This window comes from Delphinapterus leucas, chromosome 20 (assembly GCF_059928025.1).
Source record: "Delphinapterus leucas isolate spDelLeu-1000000601 "Yukka" chromosome 20, BTC_Dleu_Yukka2, whole genome shotgun sequence".
In the NCBI taxonomy this organism is placed as follows: domain Eukaryota; kingdom Metazoa; phylum Chordata; class Mammalia; order Artiodactyla; family Monodontidae; genus Delphinapterus; species Delphinapterus leucas.
Genome location: NC_143148.1, coordinates 41,356,610 through 41,369,062, shown reverse-complemented (window position 1 = coordinate 41,369,062; position 12,453 = coordinate 41,356,610). Strand labels below are relative to the sequence as shown.

At 40.8% G+C, this 12,453-nt stretch overlaps 1 long non-coding RNA gene across 2 annotated transcripts in view; it reads left to right on the top strand.

Moving 5' to 3' along the window:
- The first annotated feature begins 59 nt into the window (after positions 1–59).
- Positions 60–12,453, top strand: part of LOC149744684 (uncharacterized) — a 35,576-nt gene continuing 23,182 nt past the window's right edge. Inside the window, exon 1 of one of the 2 annotated variants that reach the window (XR_016390868.1) lies at positions 60–1,275. This is a non-coding gene — a long non-coding RNA (uncharacterized LOC149744684). The remainder of the gene's footprint in view (positions 1,276–12,453) is intronic. The other variant, XR_016390869.1, reaches the window with a different exon arrangement.

The window sequence follows — 12,453 nt, the reverse complement described above, 5'->3', positions numbered from 1 at the left end:
CCTCTCCTGCCCTCTCCTCCTCTCTTCGCCTCCCTCCCTCTCCCCTCCTCCCCCCTCCTGCCCCCTCCTCTCCTCTCTCCCCGCTCCTCTCCTCTCTCGCCTCTTACGCCCGCCTTCCTCCTCTTCCCCTCCCCTCCTCCCCCTCGGACTTTGGCTTTCGGGGCTGCTTAGGCCCTCGCTGGTCCAACTGGCAGTGATGCTGGCTTGGGGCTTCCTCAGGCTCACCCCCGCATTCTCCCCTCACCCTTGTCCTGGCGGCTGGAGACCTTTTTATTGCCGCCCCCCGTCGGAGCTCCCACCCATCTCTCCTTGCCCAGAAGATTGTCTGCATTCGCTGTCTCCAGTCTAGCTTCCTGCCCTAGCTCGCGTCGGGGATCCAGGAGCCTAGGCCTTCAAACAGCGAGACCTCTCTGTTGTCTTCCTGCGGCTTTCACCCCACTGTCAGCTCCCTGCCCCACTCCCTCTCTCTTTCTCCCCTGACCACCCCTCCCATCTTTGGCCAGCCCAGCCTCCTGCGGCCTCTTTGTTGTCTGCCCCAGCCCTGGGTTCGGCACCACCCCCATCTTCATCCCAGGAGGACTCCCAGATAGAGACCTCGGAGCCCCAGCCCTTATACAACACACACATGTCTCCAGGGCGTCTGGAGTTCAGTGTGACCAATACCCAGCCCATGACATTCTCACTATGCCTGAGCCTCTGCCAAGGGCACTGCCATCTGCCCTTCCACCCCCAAGAGCCAGAGACCTGGGGATTGGCCTCGTTCTCCCTGACCCCACCCTCACCTTCACCCCCCATCTATCACCAAGGCCCACACATCTTCGCCTCCTAAAGCTTTCTTAGATCTCTGTCCACATCTCATCACCACATTCTCCATTAGATCTCAGACCACTGCTGTCTCCTTCCTGGACTGTTGTGATGGTGTCTTTAGGAGGCCTCTCTGCTTCCTCTCTTGGCAGCCAGAGGGATGCTTAAATCATCAGTCACAGTCACCTCCATTCTCCTCACCTGGAAAAACCTTGGGAGCTTCCATCTTGCTCAGGGTCTGGGTATAGAGAGTAAAAACAGCCCCTTGCTACCCTTTCCTCTGTCTCTCCCACCTATAGAGCTTCTTATCTCCTCCATGCTCCCTCTTGACACAGGGCCTTTGTACATGCTGATCCTTCTACCTGGAATGCTCTTTCTCCACCGTGTTATCTGATTAACTCCTCCTTTTCTTCTGTGATCATACTGCATTGTCACTTTCTCAGAGGAGACTTCTGCAACCTTTCCAGCTAGGTAAGAGACATTCATTCACTCATTTATTTATTCATTCTACAGCAGTGCTAGAAGCCCAGGATGCGGGGAAACCCCAGCTTTGTTTGCGGGGAGGCTGGGTGGGTTAAACACTAAGCATGTCCAGAGAATCCTGAATAAGATGATTCCTGGTAATAGATGTCTGGCTGGTTCAGAGTGCAGCCAGGCAGCCTGTGTGGATGAAAGGACTGAGCTAAGGGCTGGGGGAGAAGACAAATCAGACAAGGGGGTGGAGCCACATTGTGGAGGACCAGGCCTTGGTGTTTGGATTTTACTCCAAATTCCCTGGGAGGAGGCCCGGTGAAGATTAGAACAGAGGATAAACTGGTTCTGATCTGTGTTAAGTAAAACATGCCTCAAAACTGTAACTCAATAAGAAGAAGAAAACAAGCCAATTTAAAGAATGGGCCAAAGATCTGAACAGACGATTCAACAAAGATATATGAACATCCAAGAAGCATGTGGAAAGATGTTCAATATCATTAGACATCTAAGAATGTGAATTAAAGCCACCATGAAATCATATGGTACTCTACACCTATCAGAGTGGCTTCGTAAAAGGGGACGCTGCTGTGTAAGTGCTCGTGAGGACGTGGAGCTACCAGAACTCTCAGACAGCACTGGCGGGGTGGAAATTGTTACCACCCCTTGGGAAGACAGTTCGACAGTTTCTTTTCTTTTTTTTTTTTTTTACATCTTTATTGGAGTATAATTGCTTTACAATGGTGTGTTAGTTTCTGCCTTATAACAAAGTGAATCAGTTATACATATACATATGTTCCCATATCTCTTCCCTCTTGCGTCTCCCCCCCCCCATCCCACCCCTCTAGGTGGTCACAAAGCACCGAGCTGATCTCCCTGTGCTATGCGGCTGCTTCCCACTAGCTATCTATTTTACGTTTGGTAGGGTATATATGTCCATGCCGCTCTCTCGCTTTGTCACAGCTTACCCTTCCCCTTCCCCATATCCTCAAGTCCGTTCTCTAGTAGGTCTTTGTCTTTATTCCTGTCTTAATGGCAGTTTCTTAAAAAGTTAAACAGAGACCTACCATATGACCCAGCCATTCTACTCCTAGGTATTTACCCAAGAGAAATGAAAGCACATGTCTTTACAAAGGCTTGTAGGAAGATGTTTATAGCAGCCCTGTTTTTAATAGCTCCCCCTGGAAACCACCCACAGTCCATCAGCAGGTAAAGGGATAAACTAACTGTGGGACATTTATACAGTGGAGTACTTCTCAGCAATAAAAAGAAATAAATCTTTGACAAACGTAGCAACATGGATGCATTTGGCAGATATTATGTTGAATGAAGAAAGTCAGACTCAAAAGGATGATACCGTATGAGTCCACTTTTGTGAAATTCTAGTACAGGCGAAACTAAGCTGTGGTGACAGAAGTCAGATCGGTGGTTACCTGGGGGCAGGAGGAAGCTTTCTGGGGTGCTGGAAATGTTCTTTATTTTGACTGGGGTGATGGTTTTACAGGGACGTATGTTTGTCAAAACACATCAAACTGTGCACTTAAAATGGGTGCATAGTATTTCATGTAATTTATATCTCTTCTACTGAAAGGGTTCTGAGAAAAAAGAAAATACAGTGACTGACCAGAGTGGCTGAGAGGGCCTAGGAGAGGGCAAGCCGATCCGGGTGGGTACCCTTGTATGAGGTGACTGGATATCTGTGACGACTGTGCATTCCCCGGCAGGCTCTGCACTCCCTAGGGGCCTGTCATCATGGCCCGCCCCGTCCCAGAACCCGTCACACAGGATGGCACCAAGAAATGGCTTCTCATTGCAGTGGCTTCTCTTGTTGCAGAGCACGGGCTCTAGGTGCGCGGGCTTCAGTAGTGGCGCGTGGGCTTCAGGAATTGTGGCTCGCGGGAACGCAGTCTCAGTAGTTGTGGCACACGGGCTTAGTTGCTCCATGGCATGTGAGATCTTCCTGGACCGGGGCTCGAACCCCTGTCCCCTGCGTTGGCAGGCGGATGCTGTTTTTTTTTTTTTTTTTGTGGTACACGGGCCTCTCACTGTTGTGGCCTCTCCCGTTGCGGAGCACAGGTTCCGGACGCGCAGGCTCAGCGGCCATGGTGCACGGGCCCAGCCGCTCCGCGGCATGTGGGATCTTCCCGGACCGGGGCACGAACCCGTGTCCCCTTCATCGGCAGGTGGACTCTCAACCACTGCGCCACCAGGGAAGCCCGGCAGGTGGATTCTTAACCACTGAGCCACGAGGGAAGCCCCCTCTGGACACTTTTAATTTGCATTTCTCTAGTTATGAGTGAATCAAACTTGGGTTTTTTGCATGTGTAAGAGCCATTTGCATTTCCTTTTCTGAGAACTGACTTTTCACGTCCTTCACATATTTTTTTCTATTGTTGATTTAAAAAAATTAATATCTAAGAATACGTATATTCAGGAAATTAATCTTGAAATGTGAGTTATGAATTTTTTTTCTGGTTTGTCATTTGTCTTTTGCTTTGCTTTTTTGCCATACAGATTTTCCTTTTAGAACCTGCTGTTTTTCTCCTTGAAAATATAAATGTAGTGAATGACAGTAGCAGGGTCTATGATGCTCACCATTCTTAGATGTAGTGGGATGTGCCTTTCTTGGTCATGGTGTTTTGATCTTTTGATAAACCTCTGGATTCATTTTATTAATATTTTATTTGGGATTTTGGCCTTGATTTTCATAAATAGAATTGACCTCTTGTTTTTATTTCATTTTATTTTTTGTGTTATTCTTTATTGTTTCCTAATGAATGCATTTAAAGCTATAAATTTTTCTCTGGGGATCACTTCATACACATCCCCAAAATATTGCTCTAGTTTGTATCCATTTCTAATTAGCTGGTTGTTTCAGTTTCAAGTTCCTCTTTAATCCAAGAATTATTTTATTTTATTAAAAATATTTATTTATTTGGTTGCATCTGGTCTTAGTTGCGGCAGGCGGGCTCCTTAGTTGCAGCATGCGAACTCTTAGTTGTGGTGTGCAAACTCTTAGTTGTGGCATGCAAAGTCTTAGTTGCGGCATGCATGTGGGATCTAGTTCCCTGACCAGGGATCAAACCTGGGCCCCCTGCATTGGGAGCGCAGAGTCTTATCCACTGCGCCACCAGGGAAGTCCCCCAAGAATAATTTTAAAAAGGTATTTTTACATTTTTAATTAGATAAATTTTGGACTGTACATTGTGGTTAGTTTCTAATTTATGTATTTTATTCAGAGAATAGTTCTATATGTTCTGCTTTCTGGAATTTGTTAAGATTTGTGTCCTAATAAACAGAGAGTCAATTTTTGTAAATGTTCCATGTGTGTTTAAAAAGACTGAATGCTTTCTCTTATTTGTTGGGTACAAAATTTATCTATGTATCCATTATATATCTTATTAAGCATGTAATTTTAACCCTCTGTATACTTATCTTTTTTTACTTGATATATTTGACTTATTAAAACAGGTATATTAAAGCTACTCACTAAGGTTTTATTTATTTATTTTTGGCTGTGTTGGGTCTTCATTGCTGCGCACAGGCTTTCTGTAGTTGTGGTGAGCGGGCGTTACTCTTTGTTGTGGTGCGCGGGCTTCTCATTGCAGTGGCTTCTCTTGTTGCGGAGCACGGGCTCTAGGTGTGCGGGCTTCAGTAGTTGTGGCGCCTGGGCTTAGTTCCTCCATGGCATGTATCTTCTCATGGGATCTTCTCAGACCAGGGCTCAAACCCATGTCCCCTGCATTGGCAGGCAGATTCTTAACCACTGCACCACCAAGGAAGCCCTCACTAAGGTTTTAGGTTTATTACTCTGTCCTTGCATTTCTAATAGTTTTTGAGCTTTTTTTTTTTTAAGATATGATGTTAGATGAACAAATGTTAACATAATTTTGTTCAGTGGAGTATAGCAATTAAGAGCATAAGCACTGGTTCTACCACTTTCTTAACTTCTCTGTTCTCAGTTTCTCCATCTGCAAGATGAGGAGAATAATATTACCTAAGTCATATGACTACTGTAGGGATGAAATGTGTTAATGTATCTTAGAACAGTGCCTAGCATATAGTCATTTTTATTAGATATTATCTTAATAAAACATCTTTCTTTTTCCTAGTGAATGCCTTTAACTTTGAATTCTGTTTCATTTAATATTAAGTTCACCACCCCTACTTTCTTTTTGGTAGCATTTATCTGGCATTCTTGTTTTTTTTTTTAAATATTTATTTATTTGGCTGCACCAGGTCTTAGCTGTGGCACGTGGGATCTTTAGTTGTGGCATGCAAACTCTTAGTTGTGGCATGTGGGATCTAGCTCCCTGACCAGGAATCGAACCGGGGCCCCCTGCATTGGGAGCATGGAGTCTTAGCCACTGGACCACCAGGGAAGTTCCTGGCATTCTTGTTTATACATTTCTCATATAAGTATTTGATGCAATAAATCTCTAAGTACTACTTTAGTTTCATCTCACAAATTTTAATATGTTGTGTTTTCATTTTTGCTTACTTCAAAATATTTTCTAATTTCTCTTGAGGCTTTATCTTTGACCCACAGATTATTTGGCAGTGTGTTGTTTAATTTCTAAACATTTGGAGGTTTTCTACTTATCTTTATGTTATTAATTTCCAGTTTAATTCTGTTATGGTCAGAGAACATACTTTGTATAATTTCAGTTCTTTTAAATGTATTGAGATTTGTTTTGTGATTCAGGATATAGTCCATCTTGGTGAATTCTCTATGTATGCTTGAAAAGAAGGTGTATTTGTTGAGTGAAATGTTCTGTAAATGTCAATTAGATCCAATTGATTGGTGGTGGTTTAGTTCTTCTATATCCTTGATGATTTTCTCCGTACCTGTTCTATCAATTACTGAGAGAAGAGTTGACATCTTCAACAATAACTGTGGATTTGTCCATTTTTCTTTTCAGTTCAATCCATTTTTCCTTTATACATTTTGAGGCTCTGTTGTTAGGAACATTTAGTATTGTTATATCTTCTTCATAAAGCAAATTGACCCTTTTATTGTTATGTAGTGTCCCTTTTATCCCTAGTGATTTTCTTTGCTTTATACTTTGTCCGATATTAATATTGCCATTCCAGTTTTCTTTTGATTGGTGTTTGCATGGAATATCTTTTCCCAACATTTTATTTTTAATCTAACTATAGCACTATATTTAAAGTGGGTTTCCTGCAGACGGCATATAGTTGGGTCTTTTTAAAAAATTTTTTATCTATCTGGCAGTTTATTTTGACTGGTGTATTTAGACCATTTATATTTAATGTAATTATTTGTATATTTGGATTTAGATCTACCATTTTTTGTCCGTTTGTTCCTTCTTTTTGTTCTCATTTCTCGTCTTCTGCCTCATTTTGGATTATTTGAATATTTTTTAGTATTCCATTATAACTTACCTACTGAGGTTTTTTACTCTATCTCCTTGTCCAGGTTTTTTAGTGTTTTCTATAGGGATTGCAAATACATGTTTAACTTTTCAGTCTACATAGAATTAACTTTTTACCACTTCAAATACAGTATAGAAACCTGACCACCATATTTGTTCTTTTGTCCTCCCTTCTTTATGCTATAGTTGTCATACGTATTACATCTATATATTACATCTACATACATTGGAAATCCCATCAGATAATGTTATGATTTTTGCTTTCAAAAATCATTTTAAAGAACTCAAGGAGAAGGATATTCTGTTTACGCAGATATTTACTATTTCTGTTGCTCATCCTTAATCTTTGAAATTCCATATTTTCCTCTGGTATCATTCCCCTTCTGTCCGAAGAACTTCCTTTGGCAGTTCTTTCAGAGTAGATCTGCTGGAAATGCTTTCTCTTAGTTTTACTCTTTTCAAGAATGTCTTTATTTTGCATTCCTTGATGAAAGGTAATTTCACTGGATATAGAATTCTGGATTGACACTTAATTTCTTTCAGCACTTCCTTCTGTGTTCCACGGTCTGTGATAAGAAATCCTCAATTATTCAAATTGCTGTTTCTCTATAAGTAATGCATCATTTTCCTCTGGCTGCTTTCAAGAGTTTTTTCTTCATTTTTAGTTTTTAGAAATTTGATTATGATGTATCTGGGCATGGATTTTTTGAATTTATTCTATTTGGAATTTACTGAACTTGAAACTATAAATTTATGTCTTTTGCCAGTTTGGGGAAGTTGTCAGCCATCATTTTTTCAATTTTTTTCCCACACTCTTTCTCCTCTAAGTATCTATTTATACAAATGTTAGACCTTTTGGAATTATCTCTAAAGTCCCCAAGACTCTGTTCATTTTGTTTTGATCTTTTTACTCCCTTTTGTTGAGATTGGATAATTTCTATTGATCTTTCAAGTTCACTAACTCTTTCTTTTGTCATCTCCATTCTGCCATTAAGCCCATCCAATGAGTTTTGTATTTTGGTTATTGTTAGCAGTTTTAAAATTCCCACTTGATTCTTTTTTTAAAAATTATCTTCTATTTCTCCTCTGAGACTTTCTATCTTTCCATTTATTTCATGTATTCTTAGAGCATGGTTATAATGTTCTCTTTCAAATCTGCTTAATCATCCTAACATTTGTGATATTCTTGGGATTACTTTCTGTTGTCTGTCTTTTCCTTCATGAGACATTGTCTGGTTCTTCATACATCAAGTACGTGAATGTAACAAATGCCACTGAATTGTTCACTTTAGAATGGTTAATTTTATATTATGTAAATTTTACCTCAATAAAATGTTTAATTATCCCTTTTAAAAAAGTAACAAAGTACTGATACACACTATATGTTGACAAAAGTTGAAAACATGCTAAGTGAAAGAAGCCAGACACAAAAGTCCACATATTGTATGACTCCATTTATGTGAAATACCCAAAGTAGTCAAATCCATAGACACAGAAAGGAAGTTACCGGTTGCCAGGGGCTGGGGAGAGGAAGGAATGGGGAGTGATTCCTTAGTGGGTACAGGGCTTCTTTTTGGAGTAATGAAAATGTTCTGGAACTGGATGGGTGGTGACGGTTGCAGAACTTTGTGAATGTACTAGATGTCACTAATGGTATATTTTATGTGTATTTTACCATAAATTTCAAGTTGATACGTCTGATATTTTACCATAAATTTCAAGTTGAACTGAGGTGCAGTTCTTTTTTCATTTTCTTCTTTTGCTTTTTTATAGCCAAATAAAGGATTTGACAAAGGGAGTTCCCCTTACAATTAAAACAAAAAAAAACAAAACAACCCACCTTTTTGGTTGTATTACGTTTTTCATTTTTATTTATTTTTTTTAGCAAGTATTTGTCAGTGGTAATCTTGGAGTCATTACTGGTTGCAGGGGCAGGGGCGGGGAAGTCTTTTATTTGCTTTTCCACTTAATTGCTAGTTCCCTCCAAACTTTGAAGCTACTGCTTCACTGTTTTCTAATATCCAGGGTGGCCTTTGACGTTTGGTATTGTTCTCTTGCCAGTAACATCTTTTTGCTGTTTCTCTCTCTGAAAACTTTTAGGATTTTCTCTTTATCTTTAGAGTTCCCGTATTTCACCAAGAAATGTGGACGTGAGGATCCTTTTCCAGTAAACTTGCTCACCACTAGGTGGCCCCTTTACATCAGAACACTTTAGCTTTTCTATAGCTGAATGTTTTCCAGTTGTTTCTTTGGTTATTTTCTTCCCTCCCTTTTTTTCTGTTTCTCGCATTATGGGATCCCTTTGAGATGGTTGTTGAACCTCTTGGATTTATCCTCCCTGTCTCTCTTAAGTTCTTCTAAAATAATCTCCTTGCTTTTGCTTTACTTTCTGGGAGCTTTCCTGGACTATCTTCCAGAGCACTGATTTTCCACTGTCTTCAAACTTTCTGTTAAATTTTTAAATCTTTGTCATGTTCCCCCCACCACTCCCCCCAAAAAACTATTGTTAGCTTTTTGACCTTTTTTACAGTCTTTCTTGTTTTAAGGACACAGCATCCATCTTTATTCTGAATGTACTAGTTAGGATTTTTCAGAATCTGCATTTCTACTAGATCCATAGGTGATATGCCCACTTGCAGGCTGTTCCTGGCAGATACTCACCTGGTGTAGTTTTGCTCTGAAGGGGCATCTTCCTGCAGTCTCTGGTGACCATGTCCCTGACCGGGAGTCCCCTTCTCAGCAGGACAAGTGGCTACCAGCACATCACGACTTCTCTGACTGGGTGTGGAGAAACTTCCTGCTTCAGAGAGCCACCCCCAGGGATTGAGAGGAGTGGCTACACAAAGGAGTTTAGCAAGGTCCACCCTTTTCCACTGGATTCTGAGCACAGTCATATTTAGCTTATGCTTTTTGATAAAATTTACCTATGATGAAACACACAGATCTCAAGGATACAGCTGGATGTTTTGACAAATGTATACACCTTTGTAACCAGTTCCCCCAACTAAGATATAAAACTTTCTCATACTCCCATAAGCTCCTTCCTGCCCATTCTCCACCTCCTGAGGCAACTACTGTTTCCATTTCTTTCACAATATTTTTCCTTGTTCATTTTTTTTCTTGAAGTATAGTTGACTTACAATATTATATTCATTTCAGGTGTACGATATAGTGACTTAATATTTTTATAGATTATACTCCATTTAAAATTATTATAAAATATTGGCTATATTCCCTGTGCTATAAAATATATGCTTGTAGCTTATTTATTTTATAAACTTAAATCCCCTACCTCTATCTTGCCCCTTGCCACTTCCCACACCCCACTGGTAACCACTAGTTTGTTTTCTATATTGTGAGTCTGTTTCTGTCTTGTTATATTCATTCATTTGTTCTATTTTTTAGATTCCACAGATAAGTGATAACATACAGTGTTTGTCTTTCTCTGTCTGACTTATTTTACTAAGCACAATATCCTCCAGGTCTAACATGTTGTTGCAAATGGCAAAATTTCATTCTTTTTTATGGCTGAGTAATATTGCATTGTATGTATGTATGTATATGTGTGTGTGTATGTATGTATGTATGTGTGTGTGTGTACATAAATGTCTATTTTAGGTCTTTTGCCCAGTTTTTAATCAGGTTTTTTTTTTTTGCGGTATGCGGGCCTCTCACTGCCGTGGCCTCTCCCGTTGCGGAGCACAGGCTCCAGACGCTCCGGCTCAGCGGCCACGGCTCACGGGCCCAGCCGCTCCGCGGCATGTGGGATCTTCCCGGACCGGGACACGAACCCGTGTCCCCTACATCGGCAAGCGGACTCTCAACCACTGTGCCACCAGGGAAGCCCCAATCAGGTTTTTTTTTGATATGAGTTGTATGAGCTGTTTATATATTTCAGATATTAACCCCTTATCGGTCATATCATTTGCAAATATTTTCTCCCATTCAGTAGGTGGTCCTTTCATTTTGTTGATGGTTTTCTCTGCTGTGCAAAAGCTTTTAAGTTTAATTCTTATTTGTTTTTGCTTTCGTTTCCTTTGCCTTAGGAGACAGATCCAAAAAAAAAAATGTTGCTATGATTTATGTCATAGTGTTCTGCATGTTTTATGGTTTCCAGTCTTACATTTAGGTCTTTAATCTATTTTGAGTTTATTTTTGTATGTGGTGTGAGAAAATGTTCTAATTTCAGTTCCGAATGATAATCTTGCTGGATAGAGTATCCTAGATTGTAGGTTTTTCCCTTTCAGCTCTTTCAGTATATTATACCACTTCCCTTCTGGCCTGCAAAGTTTCTACAGAAAAATCAGCTGATAGCCTTATGGGGGGTTCCCTCGTGTGTGATTCTTTGTTTTTCTCTTGCTGCCTTTAGAATTTTCTCTTTAACTTTTGACATTTTAATTGTGATATATCTTGGTGTGGGTCTCTTTGGGATCATCTTATTTGGAACTCTCTGTGATTCCTGTACTGGATATCTTTTTCTTCAGGTTTGGGAAGTTTTCAGCCATAATTTCATCAAAAATTTTTTTTTTACTCTTTTCCCTCTCTCTTTTCCTCCTGTGAATGTTAGTATGCTTGATCTTGTCCCAGAGTTCCCTTAAACTATTCTCATCTTTAAAAAATTTTCTTTTTGCTGTTCTGGCTGATTTCCATTTTTCTACCTTCCAGATCTCTTATGTGTTCTTCTGTATCACCTAGTCTGCTGTTAATTCCTTCTAGTGTATTTTTCATTTCAGTTATTTTATTCTTCAGCTCTGACTGGTTCTTTTTTTTATATATATACTTATTTATTTATTTGTTTTTTTGGTTGTGTTGGGTCTTAGTTGCGGCATGCGGGATCTTCACTGAGGCATGAGGGATCTTTTGTTGTGGTGCGCCGTCTCTTTGTTGCAGCGCTCAGGCTTCTCTCTAGTTGTGGTGCACGGGTTTTCTCTCTCCAGTTGTGATGCGTGGGCTCCAGGGCACGTGGGCTCTGTAGTCTGCAGCACGCTGGCTCTCTCATTGAGGTGTGCGAGCTCAGTAGTTGTGGCACACGGGCTTAGTTGCCCCGTGGCATGTGGGATCTTAGTTACCCGACCAGGGATCAAACCCGTGTCCCCTGCATTGGAAGGCGGATTCTTTCCCACTGGACCACCAGGGAAGTCCCTGACTGGTTCTTTTTTATATTTTCTAGTTTCTTGTTAAAATTCTCACTGTGTTCATCTGTTCTTTCCCTGATTCAGTTAGCATTCTTGTTACAAAAGCTTTGAACTCTTTAACTGGTAAATTATCCCTGTATCATTAGTTGTTTTTTTCAGTTTAAAAATTTTTTTGGAGTATAGTTGATTTACAGTGTTGTGTTAGTTTCAGGTGTACAGCAAAGTGAATCAGTTATACATATACGTATGTACACTTTGTTTTCTTTTTAGATTCTTTTCCCATATAGGCCATTACGGAGTATTGAGTAGTTTCCTGTGCTACACAGCAGGCTTTTTTTTTTCTTATTCTTTCATTTGAAACAAATTCCTCTGTCTCTCATTTTGCTTAACTTTCTCTCTATGAAATTAGGTGAAACGGTTACCTATTCTGGTCTTGAAGAGGTGTCCTTGTGTGGGAGCATCCCTATGCAGACTACGTGTGCCCAGTGGCTTTGGTGGGAAAGCGGGATTTGAAATGAGCATGGGTCACGTCTTTCCCCAGGGTGTGCTGGCAGCTGTCACACACAGCTGGAGATGGGGCTGGGAGGTCGGAGGTGGAGCTGGAGATGAAGGAGCTAGAGCCAGAGCCTGGTGTGAGCCACTGCTTC